We start from the raw sequence: 18,015 nt of genomic DNA on the forward strand, positions 1-18,015 counted from the left end.
AAAAAAAGTCTTTTGCCCTTTTTATAAGACATCGTATCTTTCTTTATGACCCATATTATGCCTCTTGTGACACAAATTTGCTAAATGACAGATTTCTTCAACCAAAAATTGTTTCCCACTGTGATTAAATGAAGGCCATGGCTGGTATGCATGGACCTGTCCAACGTGCTTACATTTATGAAGTTCACTTACAGAAATTTTTTGCATACATAATCTATCTCTTTGTCTACTCTTCCTATTAATTTATTTACACATGACCAAGGAGGTAGGTCGTATCTGTGTGGTTGGTGTTGCCTAATTTGAAGAATAGTGATGAGTTCACTACCTTTATCTCTGGCAACATCATGTGCAGCTGCACAAAATACGGCCGGCCAGTGTGGCCGTGCGGTTCTAGGCGCTTCAGTCTGGAACCACGTGACCGCTACGGTCGCAGGTTCGAATCCTGCCTCGGGCATGGATGTGTGTGATGTCCTTAGGTTAGTTAGGTTTAAGTAGTTCTAAGTCCTAGGGGACTGATGACCACAGATGTTAAGTCCCATAGTGCTCAGAGCCATTTAAACCATTTTGCACAAAATACGATACAGTCTTTTGGGTTAAGGTTTTCACACGATTTTACCACTGTTTGTGTCACTTCTGCAATGCCTGCTCCTGGTTTGACAAAGGTTTGGACATTGTTTGTGTATCTGCTACTTTTTCTGCTATCTGACATCCATGATTATCAGCAAAAATTAAGACTTTTATTTTTTAATCATATTTCATTGTTAACAATATGACAAGCACAAAAAATTTACAGTGCACGGCTGTTGTTGTTTGTAATTATTATCTGGACTCATATGTTTCTGAGTGACATTGTTCGTAGAATCATGTTTGTCATTATAACTATTTGATGCACTTACTTTATTATTTCCAAGTGTTGTGCTGGTTTCCACAGTCGTTCTTTCTTTGATTATATCTCCGGTAGCCGATATTTCTGTTTGATGAGTTTTACAACCAAGATGTTGCAGCTGTTTCTCCAGTGAGACTACAGTCCTTTTAAGTTCACTGATTTACATATAGATGTCATTGAATTTACATTTGCCATGGTTTTTCCACTAGATTATGATTTTGTAGTAATGATTTTGTTTGCATTTTTCGATTTAACTTCGCAGCTGTAACATTTTCCAGGTAAAACCACGATACTTTTTTTGCACTGAGTACATAAAGACTCATTCTTTTTTGCGTTTTTCGTGGAACTCAATTTTCGTGTACCTTTTTTCACCACCATCTTACTGTGGGAAGTCTTGTCAGATTTAGTGTCGTCAGAAGTCCTGTGTACCACTTATCATAGGGCTGTGGTTGTCTTTACTCATTTTTTATTTATTTATTTTCATCTTGGAATTTCCAGGAACTCAATAATATGTGTTCATTAAACATAGGAGACGTGACTTCTGTCAGATAGAGACAAACAGTTCTATTAGTAGAATAACCAAAACTATAAGGTGCCTGGGCATTTAGTTTCATGGAGGAGCCCCGCCGCAACACTGTGACAGCCTATGAATTAAGGGGAACTATAAATATGACTAAAAAACACACATACAAGATCAGCAATAATATGTACATGGTATATCACAGTATGCTAGATGATGTATTTTTATGGATAAACTTTACATTGTACAAATTATGCTAGTTGAAGGTGTTGATACATTTTTTGGTTAGCTCGATTAACTGGTGGGTATGAAAATGTCTGCTCCTTATGCTTCCCATACATTTATTTAAGTAAGTTTCATACATGCATAACTCTGTCATTATCCCATTCCTGTTCAACACCAACTGACATTATGTTACAGTGTGTAATAATTACTTCTTAATATTCTTAAATATATTGTAACAATATTATGAAAAGGATAATTGTGACTCACCATATAGCAGAGATGGATTATGTTTTTCACATTGTATTGGATACTCTTACAGAGTATTCTCAGTGAGTTTGCTGCCTGATGTGATGTTGCTGTTTCAATTGGATATGGAATGAAAAATGTTTTTTGAAAATACCTTTCATACTCCTCATTGTAAAAAACACATTCTGGAATACAATATGAGATATGTTATTACTATTTCCTTTTATTGTTGATAATGCATCAATCCAAGGACTACATATTTGAGTCCTCTTACGATGGTGGCTGTTGGTTTTCCCTGGACGCGTGACCAAATTGCTGGGGCTTATTTTAAAATATAAATCTGTGAGTTCCATGAGAAGATAAGAAAACATAAAGTAACTCAGGCAGAATGTTGAGTGCCTAAGTAAGCCTGACACAATTGGAGTGTAGGTGGTGCTTCTGAGATCGTCCATTAATACATTTATTACCTCATCAGTCACCCATTCCATCAGCATATAGCACACAATAAGTATGTATAATTGTTGCAGGAAATTTCTGGTGGGAGGCAAATAAAAGCAGAAGTGTTGAGTTGTCAAAAAGACGGACACAAAAAGAAAGATAACTTGCTAGTTTTCAGAGTAAATTCATTGTCAAGACTACAGACATACTGGAAAATATTGCCTACAATTTGATGATTAGGTTTCAAACAATGACCGAGCAAACCACAGGAAGACAGCAGGTAAAACTTCTTCAAATACTGTGACGCCAACTGCTAGCAAAAGTGTGTTACAGATAGTGAAACACAATGACACAAAATGTCATCCTAGCAATGAATTAAGTGCAGCCATGTTGGACTGTTGTGTATTAACCACCATTTTCTGAGAAAATGAAAGAAATAATGTGTGGATTTTGGACAGTCAAACAACAGATTAAATGACTTACATGAAAAATTTGTCACTTTCACTGAGTGTGAGGAGTCAGTAAAAGTAATTGGTGGTTGACATTTGTAAAGTACTAGTTTGGCATTGTATCAGAATAATGGGTAAGACAAACAGTCAGCTTGTACAATATGTTGTACATTCCAGGCATCATGCGTAGTTTTATATTAGTGTCTCAGATGACTGATGAAAGAGAGATGTTATCTTTAATAAAAGCTGAAGCCAGAATCATAAAACAAAGTAAGAAAATATTTATAAAAGCTCCAAAGAAAGGCAATGCATACTACTTTAGGGAAGACAACTCGAGAATTTCACTGCATGGATGTGGCCGTGTGTCAAATCTTATCACTAGTCGGGAAATGGATTTATGGCACCAAGGGCTAAGCCATGTATACATTCATATGCTAAGAAACATGTAAAATGTAGTGGAATAACTCTCAAAGCATCAGATGGCCGAATAAATCTGTTTGTACTGTTTGCGTTGGGGGGCAAGATGAAAGCCAAGCCTTTTCCAAATCAACGAGTTTAAATTTAATAGAGCGGGTAACATTCAAGTTACAGCACTCCTTGTGGCAACTAAAGTTAATTCGGCTGCCATATTTATGGTGGCCAGAACACTGAGAAAAGCCAGCCTATTGTTTATCTGTATGGAAAGTGAATTGCTTTATTTGGTGAATCATTTAATTTTTTGTTGCAATTTGTTTAATGAAATATGAATTAAACATGCCAATTGCATGAATCAAAATGACAGGAGCTACTGAAGAGATGGGTTAAAAATATGAAATGGGACAAACGGTTTCCGACTACAATGAACTACATCTGCCCACATCACTTTGAAGACACATGAGGTCAGAGGTACATTTTGTGCAGCAATCCCAACTCTCTTTTATTTTCCACAACATAATTAAAAGAAAGAAAGAAAAAATTGCTCAGCCAGGGCCCAGAAAGTGAACTTTTAACAATTTAGTCAATAAAATTCTTAATGAGTCATGAGTAGCACATAGTAAGTATGTAATTTAATATTTACACTGCTTGTACATACACTCCTGGAAATGGAAAAAAGAACACATTGACACCGGTGTGTCAGACCCACCATACTTGCTCCGGACACTGCGAGAGGGCTGTACAAGCAATGATCACACGCACGGCACAGCGGACACACCAGGAACCGCGGTGTTGGCCGTCGAATGGCGCTAGCTGCGCAGCATTTATGCACCGCCGCCGTCAGTGTCAGCCAGTTTGCCGTGGCATACGGAGCTCCATCGCAGTCTTTAACACTGGTAGCATGCCGCGACAGCGTGGACGTGAACCATATGTGCAGTTGACGGACTTTGAGCGAGGGCGTATAGTGGGCATGCGGGAGGCCGGGTGGACGTACCGCTGAATTGCTCAACACGTGGGGCATGAGGTCTCCACAGTACATCGATGTTGTCGCCAGTGGTCGGCGGAAGGTGCACGTGCCCGTCGACCTGGGACCGGATCGCAGCGACGCACGGATGCACGCCAAGACCGTAGGATCCTATGCAGTGCCGTAGGGAACCGCACCGCCACTTCCCAGCAAATTAGGGACACTGTTGCTCCTGGGGTATCGGCGAGGACCATTCGCAACCGTCTCCATGAAGCTGGGCTACGGTCCCGCACACCGTTAGGCCGTCTTCCGCTCACGCCCCAACATCGTGCAGCCCGCCTCCAGTGGTGTCGCGACAGGTGTGAATGGAGGGACGAATGGAGTCGTGTCGTCTTCAGCGATGAGAGTCGCTTCTGCCTTGGTGCCAATGATGGTCGTATGCGTGTTTGGCGCCGTGCAGGTGAGCACCACAATCAGGACTGCATACGACCGAGGCACACAGGGCCAACACCCGGCATCATGGTGTGGGGAGCGATCTCCTACACTGGCCGTACACCACTGGTGATCGTCGAGGGGACACTGAATAGTGCACGGTACATCCAAACCGTCATCGAACCCATCGTTCTACCATTCCTAGACCGGCAAGGGAACTTGCTGTTCCAACAGGACAATGCACATCCGCATGTATCCCGTGCCACCCAACGTGCTCTAGAAGGTGTAAGTCAACTACCCTGGCCAGCAAGATCTCCGGATCTGTCCCCCATTGAGCATGTTTGGGACTGGATGAAGTGTCGTCTCACGCAGTCTGCACGTCCAGCACGAACGCTGGTCCAACTGAGGCGCCAGGTGGAAATGGCATGGCAAGCCGTTCCACAGGACTACATCCAGCATCTCTACGATCGTCTCCATGGGAGAATAGCAGCCTGCATTGCTGCGAAAGGTGGATATACACTGTACTAGTGCCGACATTGTGCATGCTCTGTTGCCTGTGTCTATGTGCCTGTGGTTCTGTCAGTGTGATCATGTGATGTATCTGACCCCAGGAATGTGTCAATAAAGTTTCCCCTTCCTGGGACAATGCATTCACGGTGTTCTTATTTCAATTTTCAGGAGTGTATTTTCATACAAACGAAGGTACAGAATTTCAGCACCAGTCACCATTTCTACTAGCTAACCACAATGCGTTTTGAATTTACTCCAAAATCTTCTGGTGGTACCTGATAAAATTGCATTAATTTACATTCAATTTGGGCGCAACAAGAAGTTATTGTGATGGATGAAAATATTTTAAGTCATCTTGCAATTCTACCTACAGCGAAAAGTTTATTCACATTTCTACTAATACTTTCCCTGTTGCTGCTACTGTACACAAAAATCACTGCTGGTTAAAGTTGTTTTGAGAAAAAAATAAAGCTAGCATGAACTGTTTGAGGTTAGTCAATTTCAAGAGATTATGATGCAGCAGACACCCTTGATTACAGATAAAATGGCAAATGAGAATTCAATTTGCTTCAGATATGGAGAATGTGTAGCCACTCTATGAAATTCAAACTCATTGCCCCAAATGGACTGAAAACAGAACAAATGAACCTTTATGTTTGATACACACTGAAGTAATGTCTCTCTCTGGTCACAATCACTTGGTGGAGTGAAATGTTGTTACTTTCATTGACGATTATTCAAAATAAACTAGTAGTATTTGCTTTTAACTAGAAGTCAAGAGTGAAGTGTTCCAGTCATTCAAAAATTACAGTGTGTATGCAGAAAATTTTCAGCAGAAAAGAGTAAGAATGCTATGTATGGACACTGGAGGTCAATGTATGAGAAAAGACTTCATGCATCATCTGCTGTAAGAAGGAATTCAGAGGCAGTTGACTGTCTCTGACACATCTCAGTAAAATGGTTTTGCAGAACAGTTCAACCAAACCCTTGAAATAGTGCACGATGTATGCTGTTGGAGGGAGAACATCACAAAACTTCAAGGACAAAGCAATAGCAATGGGAAATTACCTGCGAAATAGATGTCTGACAACAGCAAATGATAAAGTCCCTACAAATGATGGCATGGATAACAAACATACACTGATTGTCTATCTGCAATTATTTGGATGTCATGGGAAACAGATGTGGAAAATTTGAACCAAAAGGGCAACTTCATGTAATGGTTGGATATTCAAAAATCATTAACTATGTAGTGATTGCCAGGGATGCTGTATTTGATTAAAAATCTTTCCTGCAAAATCGAACAAATATGTTATTTATTTATTTAGATACCATAAATGCAATACAGTGAGACATTCACATGGATGTAGGACGTGTCAGATTATTACAAATTATACAAAAGGGACACACAAAGAACCCTCTTACAAGAGGCAATATAGATATAAGACAAAATACACGTATATGCGGATGGATATGTGTGTGTGTATGTGTGTGCGAGTGTATACCTGTCCTTTTTTCCCCCTAAGGTAAGTCTTTCCGCTCGCGGGATTGGAATGACTCCTTACCCTCTCCCTTAAAACCCAAATCCTTTCGTCTTTCCGTCTCCTTCCCTCTTTCCTGACGAGGCAACCGTTGGTTGCGAAAGCTAGAATTTTGTGTGTTTGTTTGTGTGTCTATCGACCTGCCAGCGCTTTTGTTTGGTAAGTCTCATCATCTTTCTTTTTACATATATTTTTTCCACGTGGAATGTTTCCCTCTATTATATACAAAATACACATTAGTAGACATAGACAAAATTACACTTAAAGATGTTAAAACAAAAGTAGATCTTAATAGCTACATAAAAGGCATAGAAATGTTAACAATGATTCCAACTATCTTAATGAATAAAAGTACATTACATTTAATTAAAAGAAAAATCAATTAGAGTTAACGCATTTGGAATATTCTTCAACTGAATAAAAGGAATTATCTATTAGATAGCATTTGAGCTGTTTGGGAAGCTTGTGGACAAGTGATTTCAGTGATGGGGGGAGAGCATTGAACATCTTGCAGCTCATGTAATGGTCTCCTTTTTGTACAATACTACAATTTTTTAATTCATAATGGAGATCCATTTTCCTCCTCGTATTGTATGGGATGGATCATTGGTTTTGTATAGTTGCTCATTTTTACCAATCAAACATAACAGGAAGTAGATATATTGATATGCAGTTGTCAGGATCCCTAATTTTCTAAAAAGGTTTCTACATGAATGTTTAGGCTAGACTCCACTCATTATCCTAATTACTATATTTTGGGCAATGAATATTTTTTTTGGAACGTGGCTGATTACCCCAGATAACTATGCCATACAACAACAGCACATGGAAGTAACTAAAATAAGCAGTTTTTTAGTATCTCGGTGACAGACAGTGGAAATAAAATGAATAGTGAATGTTGCTGAGCTGAGTTTTTTGAGAAGTTGTAAAATATGTTCAGACCATTTTAGATTGCTGTCAATGGGTACACCCAGGAGCCTGGAGGATTCAACTTGTAGTAACTCACTACCATTACATTTAATACTTATTTGAGCCTCCACTTTTTAAGTTACTTGGAAATGAACAAACTGGGTTTTGTTAACATTTAGTGATAACCCATTATTTTCAAACCAATTAAGTACTTCATTAAAGACAATATTGGCTGATTCCTCAAGATTGTTGTTGGGAGTTTTGTTGATGAGGATGGAGGTGTCATAAGCAAAAAGAGTAAAATGAGTTTTAAAGCTAGTATACAAGGGAAGGTCATTGTAAAGATGAGGAACACCACAACCAGTAGAGCCCCAGCTAGATTACACAGAGTGCCCCTCAGATTCATTCAACATGACCATCCGCTTTCTTCCAGTGAGGTAGGATTTAATCCATGAGCCAGCTGATCCACTTATACCATAATATTCAGCCTTTGCTAGGAGGATTTCATGGTTAACAGTATCAAAGGCCTTACAAGGGTCACAGAAGATACCAACAGGAGATAATTTTTTATTAAGAGACACAAGGAGAAAATAGCTGTTAAAACACCCTGTTGAAATCCAAACTGGCTACTGTTTAACACCTTATAATGAATGAGGTGCTCAATAAGTCTTTTGTGAACCAATTTTTCATGAATTTTAGATAAGGTTGTTAAAAGGGATGTAGGCCAATAGTTGGTAATATCAGTTTTATTATCTTTTTTAAAGAGAGGTTTGACATTAGCATACTTTAATCTCTCAGGAACAGTCCCTTGCTGGATGGATTCATCGAATATATGGCACAGCATTTTGCTCATTGGCTGATAGCATTCCTTCAGTAATCTTGAAGAGATATCATCAGTACCAACAGAATTCTTGCTTTTCATCTCTCTAATTATATTCTCAATTTCATGTACTGTGACAGGAGACATTTTGATCTCCTTTTTTTAAAAATAGCATTTTGAAGGGATAACATGGTTTCATTAAGGGAACATGTTTTTTCCAGTTTGGGCTGCTGGTTCCAAAAAGTGGTTGTTAAAAATGTCAGTAATTATTTCAGCAATTTTATGAATGATATCATTTGTTTTAATTTCTATGATGTTTTCTCCAGCAGGGATTTTACCTGTTTCCCTTTTTATTATATCCCATGTGGTTTTAATTTTATTATTAGAGAATTTTTTCCTTTTCTAGGCTATACCTGGATTTGAGTGAGACACACGGATTCCTTTTCCTTCTGCAGGAGGTTTTGATGCCCAATGTTAACCAGTTTTTATTAGAATGGGTTTCACGTCTGAATTTGGCAGTCCTTTTAGGAAAGGCCACTGTGAATAGGCAGATAAATTCATTTAGAAAAGCATTGTACTTGTCATTAACGTTGTCAAAGAGCTCAAACTGGTCGCAGTCAACTTCTTGTAGGGAATTACAGAAGGTATTGATAGATTGTGTGTCAATTACTCTGAGGGTTTTACTGCAGGAATTGTTCTTACTAAGAGGGCTAACACCTTCAATTGAAAGTAGCTGACCACCATGGTCTGAGAGCCCATTTAATATACTCATATGTTTTACAGTTACGTTTAGATTTCTGCTTCTGTCTAAGATATTGCCAATTCGACTCATGAAATTAGGTGTGACTCTAGTGGGAAAATCCACCAGTGCTGTTAAACTAAAAAGTTCATTAAATGTGGTAAGTCATTTCTTCCCATGTTATCAGTAAGAAAGTCAACATTAAAATCACATAAAATTATAATATCTTTTGTTTTTGCAAAAAAATGAGTTAACAGAGATTCCAACTGTTTTAGGAACATACAAATTTTGCCTCTAGAAGCCCTGTAAAATCAGAAGTCAGTAATTTCAGAAAGTCATTACAGATTGCAGCTCCACAGACCTCACAATGTTGATCAATACAGTACTCACTCAAGTCTAAATATCTATAAGCTATTTTGTTCTTAACATAAATCGCCACTCCATCTTTATCTAAAGTATGTCTACAATAAAGAGCTGCTGGGTTATACTTATTCAGCTGCAGAGTGTCAGAACCAAGTTTCATAGTGTTCAGTAAAATAGATTACATCAGATTATTAATAAAGTCCTTGTCTAGAATGTTATGGATAGCTTATCTAGTTTACTTAATAAGCCTTGAATGCTCTGATGGAAAACAGTGAATTTATTAGCACTGTCTGGAGATTTGAGATGGTTGACTGGGTACTCTCTCTTAAAGTATTAACATTAGGCTTACTTGAAAATGTAGTTGTGACACCATTTTCCTTTCCTTTGAATGATACCATAAAAATTTCTCACTGGGTACTGTGGATTTTTTGGGCCTCTGGCTCCTTCTTCCTGCAGGTGTCCCTTCTCCTTGGGATGGTGAGGAACTCTTGTCTGATGGTTCTGCTAGAGCTGCCACTGATACTCTGGGTGCTAATGGTGCTTCATCTTTCGGCTCTGGAACTATTCTTGACGAGAATATATCCTCCTGAGGTGGTGCTGGGGAAGCCTCTTCTGCTTGTGGGAGTGATGAAATCTCGTGATCTTCTTCTGAAATTGTTGGTAGATCTATTTTACAGATACTGAAATAATTTCTTGAATAAGCAGCTGCAGCTTACAAAAGTGATTGATCTGAAGGCAGCAACTATCACAGATGATGAAGCATTATTACAGAATGTAGATTTTAAGGAAATGGGAGAAGCACCTAACATCAGACAAAGTGATGATTTGTAAATGTGTGGCTCTGAACACACTGAATAGGAATAGGGGACTGAAAGGGAAGACGCGAGCACTGAGAGTGATAACTTCACAAAAATTGATGATAATACCTGTGAAATACAGGAACCTACAATCAAAGAGAACTACACAACATGTTCAAGGTGACAAGTCAAACAACTACAAGACAGATGAAAAGGAGAAAGTATGCACAGTTGAAAAGGAGAATACACCAACAGAAAAAGATATGTGAAGTGTATAGGAAGCCATGTCAGCTGATGATATAGAAAAATGGCAAGAATTGGAAACTCTAACATGAAACCAATGTGGACATTTGTAGCACATACTAACAACACAAAGACAGTATGAACAAAATGGTTTTCAGCAACAATATGGTGAAAATGCAAGAACTGCCGGACACAGAGTGCAAATGGTAGCTTTTGATAATGAGCAACGACCAGGAAGTGATATTGACAAATTTTACAGTCTAGTTGTACAAATGAAAACTATGTGACTACTTATGGGAATAGCAATTAAATGAGATTGATAATTCACTATTTAGATATTGTTGCGGCATATTTGATGGCTGACATAAAAAATCAAGTCTATGTGGAATTGCCCATTGGTTTCACAGTTGCCACTTGAGAAACTACAAAGAAAATTCAATAGCATACCAGATCAAGAGGAACTGAACAAAGGTGACTGGATAAGAGGACTGGAAAGTACATGTATGGGCTGCACCAGTCAGGCAGAAGATGGAATGAAACACTTGATGAATTCCTTCGCAAACGAGGGATCCTGTCATCAGTAGCTGACCCATGTGTTTGTTGTTGTTATGGTCTTCAGTCCAGAGACTGGTTTGAAACAGCTCTCCATGCTCCTCTATCCTGTGCAAGCTTCTTCATTTCCAAGTACTTACTGCAACCTACATCCTTCTGAATCTGCTTAGTGTATTCATCTTTTGGTCTCCCTCTACGATTTTTACCCCCCACATTGCCCTCCAATACTAAATTAGTGATCCCTTGACTGTCTCAGAACATGTCCTACCAACCATTCCCTTCTTCTAGTCAAGTTGTGCCACAAATTCCTCTTCTCCCCAATTCTATACAGTACCTTGTCATTAGTTGTGTGATCTACCCATATAGTCCTCAGCATTCTTCTGTAGCACCACATTTCAAAAGCTTTTATTCTCTTCTTATCTATACTATTTATCGTCCATGTTTTGCTTCCATACATGGCTATCTTCATACAAATACTTTCAGAAAAGGCTTCCTGACACTTAAATCTGTACTCGATGTTAACAAATTTTTCTTCTTCAGAAACGCTTTCCTTACCATAGCCAGTCTACATTTTATATCCTCTCTACTTTGACCATCATCAATTATTTTGCTACCCAAACAGCAAAACCCATGTACTATTTTAAGTGTCTCAGTTCCTAACCTAATTCCCTCAGCCTCACCTGATTTAATTCGACTACATTCCATTATCTTCATTTTGCTTTTGCTGATGTTCATCTTATATCCTCCTTTCAAGACACTGTCCATTCCGTTCAGCTGCTCTTCCAGGTCCTTTGCTGTCTCTGACAGAATTACAATGTCATCGGCAAACCTCAAAGTTTTTATTTATTCTCCATGGATTTTAATTCCCAATCCAATTTTTTTCTTCTGTTTCCTTTACTGCTTGCTCAATATATAGAGTGAATAACATTGGGAATAGGCTACAAACCTGTCTCACTCCTTTCCCAACCACTGCTTCCCTTTCATGCCCCTTGACTCTTATCACTGCCATCTGGTTTCTTTACAAATTGTAAATAGCCTTCGCTCCCTGTATTTTACCCCTGCCACCTTCATAATTTGAAAGAGAGTATTCCAGTCAACATTGTCAAAAGCTTTCTCCAAGTCTACAAATGCTAGAAATGTAGGTTTGCCTTGTCTTGATCTATCTTCTAAGATAAGTCATAGGCTCAGTATTGCATCATGTGTTCAACATTTCTATGGATCCAAACTTATCTTCCCCAAGGTCGGCTTCTACCAGTTTTTCCATTCGTCTGTAAAGAATTCATGTTAGTATTTTGCAGCCGTGCCTTATTAAACTGATAGTTCAGTAATTTTCACACCTGTCAACACCTGCTTTCTGTGGGATTGGAATTATTATATTCTTCTTGAAGTCTGAGGGTATTTCGCCTGTCTCTTACATCTTGCCCACCAGATGAAAGAGTTTTGTTATGGCTGGATCTCCCAAGGCTATGAATAGTTCTAATGGAATGTTGTCTACCCCTGGGGCCTTGTTTTAACTTAGGTCTTTCAGTGCTCTGTCAAACTCTTCAGCAGTATCATATCTCCCATTTCATCTTCATCTGTGTCCTCTTTCATTTCCATAATATTGCCCTCAAGTACATCACCTGTGTATAGAGCCTCTATATACTTCTTAAGTGTTTCTGCCTTCCCTTCTTTGCTTAGAACTGGTTTTCCATCTGAGCTCTTGATATTCATACAAGCGGTTCTCTTTTCTCCAAAGGTCTCTTTAATTTTCCTCTTACCCTAGTGATATATGCCTGTACATCCTTACATTTGTCCTATAGCCATCCCTGCTTAGCCATTTTGAACTTCCTGTCAATCTCATTTTTGAGACTTTTGTGTTTGTTTTTGCTGGCTTCATTTACTGCATTTTTATATTTTCTCCTTTCATCAATTAAATTCAATATCTCTTCTGTTACACAAGGATTTCTACTAGCCCTAGTCTTTTTGCCTACTTGATCCTCTGTTGCCTTCACTATTTCATCTCTCAAAGCTACTTATTCTTCTCCTGCTGTATTTCTTTCCCCTGTTCTTGTCAGTTGTTTACTAATGCTTTCTCTGAAACTCTCTTCAACCTCTGGCTATTTCAGTTTATCAAGTCCCATCTCCTTAAATTCCTGCCTTTTTGCAGTTTCTTCAGTTATAATCTACAGTTCATAACCAATAGATAGTGGTCAGAGTCCACATCAGCCCCTGGAAATGTCTTACAATTTAAAACCTGGTTCCTAAATATCTGTCTAACCATTATATAATCTATATGAAACCTTCCAGTGTCTCCAGCCTCATCCATGTATACAACCTTCTTTCATGATTCTTAAACCAAGTGTTAGCTATGATTAAGTTTTGCTCTGTGCAAAATTCTACGAGGCGTATTCCTCTTTCATTCCTTATCCCCATTCCATATTCACCTACTACGTTTTCTTCTCTTCCTTTCCCTACTATCGAATTCCAGCATCCCATGACTATTAAATTTTCATTTCTCTTCACTATCTGAATAATTTCTTTTATCTCATCGTTCATTTCTTCAATCTCTTTACTATGAGCTACAGCATGAACTCATAGCGATTGCATATGTGGATGATATAATGTTGTGTGAAGAGATGCCAACAAGCTCAGTGGACAGGGTGTATCAAAACGCAGAACCATAATTGGAAGTCTTCTATACTTGGCTACGGGTACAAGGCCATATTTAGCCCATCCAACAACTTATTTAATGCTGGTACGACAGCAATCCAAGGGAGAAGCACTTGTGTGTCATCAAACACATATTATGTTATTTGTTAGAACAATAATGATGCAAATGGTTACCGCAAGATGGGTAAGAAAATTGAAATGCATATCAGTGCAGACTGCGGAGCTGATCCAAATCATCATAAATCCTTTAGTGGATATTTGACAGGTTTTGGGAGTGCAGCTGTAAGTTGGAGCATCAGAAACACTGAACAGTGGCTCTAAGCACAAGCACTGTCGAATCAGAGTTTGTTGTTCTGAATGAATGTGTAGCAGAAATGAAGTGGATGAACAGATTTTCAGTAAGAATGGTCAAGACTGTTTTCTGTCTCATTGTATGAAGATTTTCACCGACAATGATGAAGCGAGGTAACTTGCCGTAAATCGTGTTGAACTCATCGGAAGTTAATGGGGACCAATGACCAAGGGGAGCATTAGTGATGTTGACTACCTTGCTAACTCTGGAGTTCTCACTGCTGTCTTCTTGTTATGATGTATTGTAAAGGGAGAAATCTGTATATACGTTAAAATAAATGCGTACTTTCAACTGTGAAGTGCTGTGCATTTGTGCACGCTCCTGCCATTTTCCTAAAGACGATTTCTGAATGGCAGCCTTCATGCTCGCTACAGCGAGCTACAGAATACATTTACCACAAAAATTTCTGAAGGATTGTATATTTTGTTAAAAAAAATTAATTTAAATTACAGGATTGGTCACAATACATGAAAGTGTCAATCACAATACTCTTTTCCCTCAAAACAGAATATATCTTTGAATGTTATTTATGCACCTTTTGAATTTAAATTCACTCATTCTAAACATTTTAATTCTAAGAATGATACAGTCAAGAACTCATTAATAGTCTATTCACTTGTCATACACTGAGGTAACATCCTGAATAAACTCAAGAGAATACTGTCTTCCCAAGACTTTATTGCAAGATAATTGTGTGACAGTGACTTGCAAACAACAATGGTAGCAAACATAAAAGAAAATATGAAACAAAGGGACAAACTGTTGCGAACCATAGTTGATGATTTACCCCTTCTTCATTTGACCGTGCTGCTTTCTGTAATCCTACCTTGTACTCACATTTCTGTGGATTTTACAATGTTTGCAATTAAAAGTAAATGTTTGTGAAAAAGACTGTACGGCGTTGACAATAGCAAGAGAACAATATAATCATGAAAAAGATAATAAGCTTTTAAATTAATTGATGGAAAAAAAAGTAGTGGTTTGGAGATAAAAAGGTAGCAAGAAGAAGGCTTACTGTAGTGCTTTTTTACAAAAACATAAGGTTATAGGGTGGTGGGGTTTTGGGTTCTGCTAAATATGTGAGGAATCCATTACACGCAGGAGATGGCTACATAGGTAGTGGGGGTTGTGTGATATTGACTGGGCAGTTTTTTTAGGGTAGAGGATCTCAGGGAAACACAAAAATGCTTCAGTCTCACAGAGTGCAGGTTGAACACAGGAAGAATGTGGATCTAGGAACCATCAGTATAACAGTTGTAAATTGTTGTAGCTGTGTAGAGAAAGAATCAGAGCTCCAAACAGCAATAAAAAACACTGATGCTCAAATCATTATAGGCACAGAAAGTTGGCTAAAGCTGGAGATAAGTTCAGCCAAAATTTTTACAAAGTACCTAATGATGTTAAGAAAGGATAGGCTAAAAACAGTTAGTGATGGTGCATTTGTTGCTGTCAGTAACAGTTTATCTTGTAGTGAAATTGAAGTAGATAGTTCCTGTGAGCTAGTGTGGGGATAAGTCATTCATGGCAACTGGAATGAAATAATGATTGGATCCTTTTACCGATCTCCCAGCGCAGATGATACAATTGCTGGAAGGTGCAAAGAAAACTTGAATCTGATTTCAAACATGTACCTGACACATGCAATTTTAGTCGATGGTGACTTCAATTTACCCTCAATATGCTGGCGAAAATACATATTTCAGTTTGGAAGTACGTATAAAACATTATCCGAAATTGTCCTAAATGCATTCCCTAAAAATTATTTTGAGCAATTAGATCACGAGCCCACTCGAATAGTAAGTGACTGTGAAAACGCATTTGACCTCTTAGCAACAAATAATCCTGAGCTAATAATGAACATCAAAATGGGTACAGGGATCAGTGAATATAGGGTTATTGTAGCGAAACTGAATACTGTAACTCCCCAATACAGCAAAAATAAACGAAAGATATATCTATTCAAAAAGCAAATAAAAATTCACTTGATGCCTTCCTAAGAGATGATCTCCACGCCTTCCAAATTAACAATGTAAGTGCAGACCAGACAACAGAGCTGATACACCATGGAACACGAAACAGGTCAGAACACTGTTGGAGAAAAAATGAAAAAAGCATGCCAAATTTAAATAAATGCAAAATCCCTAGGGCTGGTGATCTTTTACAGAAGCTCAAAATTTAGTGCGGACTTGAATGCGAGATGCTTATTATAATTTCCACACTGAAACTTTGTCTCGAAACCTAGTAGAAAATCCAAAGAAATTCTGCTTGTATGTAAAATATGCTAGTGGCAAGACATAATCAATGCCTTCTCTATGCAATAGCAATGGAAATACTATCGACGACAGTGCTGCTAAGGCAGGGTTACTAAACACAGCCTTCTGAAATTCCTACGCCAAAGATGACGAAGTAAATATTCCAGAATTCAAATCAAGTACAGCTGCCAACATGAGTAACTCGGAAGTACTGAGTTTTCTCATAAGTTATTTTGCTCTTTGTTACAGTGGTATCGCAAAGAATGCCTGGAAATGCACCTCCCCACAGCACAGCAACAACAGAGTGGTTGCCAGCCTGTCTGCTTACACACTTCACACACAAGATCATGCACAATATAAATAAACGAGGCTGTGCAGTATACACCATTATTGTCAAAAATCTATTGCCATTTTCCCTGGAAACTTATAAATGCCATTCTTCCAAATTGTGGGGGGTTTTCATGTTGATGAAGTCTTCAAGGTTCAGTCTGCAGTTCTCCCAGGTGGTAAGGCATTTGCTATTCGGGAAATTATGCAGGGAACAGAATAGATGAAAGTCGGAAGGGGCAAAGTCTGGTGAATACGGGGCTTGAGGTAACACATCCCACTCAAAAGACACAGCTTTTGACAGGACACCATAAATGTATGTGGTCTGGCGGTATTGTAGTGAAAGACAACGTTGTGTCCCAGATCCACTCATTTCTCATCAATGGCTGCCTTCAGATGGTCCAACTGTGAACAGTATTGGGAGTGGTAGTCTCAACCAGAAGAAGTTCTTAATACAGGACACATTTGCAGTCCCACCAGATGCATAGCAGAACCCTTTCTCAGATGCAGCCCAGGTTTAGGAACCAATAATGGTGACTGCCCTGTCTTCTGCCACAATATACTCTTCCATGCGTTGTTATACATGATCCACATCTCAGCTCTTCAGTTATCATCCATTCCAGAAAAGGAGCATTGGGATTGTGTCTCAATAAGGAGTCACAGATGGACATTTGCTGGATCAGTTGCTTCATTCAGTTAATGTGGAATCTATACATCACGAATATATACATAAACCAGCTTCTTAATGTTCCAGGCTACAGTAGCACAAGTGACACTGAGCACCAATGCCAACACCAGCACTGTCATTCATGGTTTGTTGGCTATCATGTCATTAAGCTGTCTACATCTGTAACTGTTAGCTGTCTAGATCGAGGTTTATGTGTTAAGACAAAATTCCCAGCTCTAAACTGACTAAACCACTTTTGACATGAAACTTCCTGGCAGATTAACACTGTGTGCCGGACCGAGACTCGAACTCGGGACCTTTGCCTTTTGCGGGCAAGTGCTCTACCAACTGAGCTACCCAAGCACGACTCACGCCCTGTCCTCACAGCTCAGTCGATAGAGCACTTGCCTGCAAAAGGCAAAGGTCCCGAGTTCGAGTCTCGGTCCGGCACACAGTTTTAATCTGCCAGGAAGTTTCATATCAGCGCACACTCCGCTGTAGAGTGAAAATTTCATTCCACTTTTGACATGGTTGAGCTGTTGCTGCATTGTCCCTATATACAGTGCAAATCTTCTGCCAGCATTGTGAGATGGTTTTCCCCTTATGATAGTAAAATAGCATAAGACGTCGTAAATGTTCTTTCTTGCTTTTCACAGCTTGTAAACACATGTTCATGTTGCTCCATCCAGCGCCAGGCACAAACGCACACTGAAGTAT

At 38.9% G+C, this 18,015-nt stretch overlaps 1 non-coding gene across 1 annotated transcript; it reads right to left on the reverse strand.

The window, feature by feature from the left end:
• Positions 1-17,587: 17,587 nt before the first annotated feature.
• Trnal-caa (transfer RNA leucine (anticodon CAA)) lies at positions 17,588-17,662 on the reverse strand. Its single transcript has one exon. It is a non-coding gene; the product is annotated as a tRNA-Leu (tRNA).
• Positions 17,663-18,015: the final 353 nt, after the last annotated feature.

The sequence above is a fragment of the Schistocerca cancellata genome, chromosome 9 (assembly GCF_023864275.1).
Source record: "Schistocerca cancellata isolate TAMUIC-IGC-003103 chromosome 9, iqSchCanc2.1, whole genome shotgun sequence".
NCBI classification, from domain to species: Eukaryota; Metazoa; Arthropoda; class Insecta; order Orthoptera; family Acrididae; genus Schistocerca; species Schistocerca cancellata.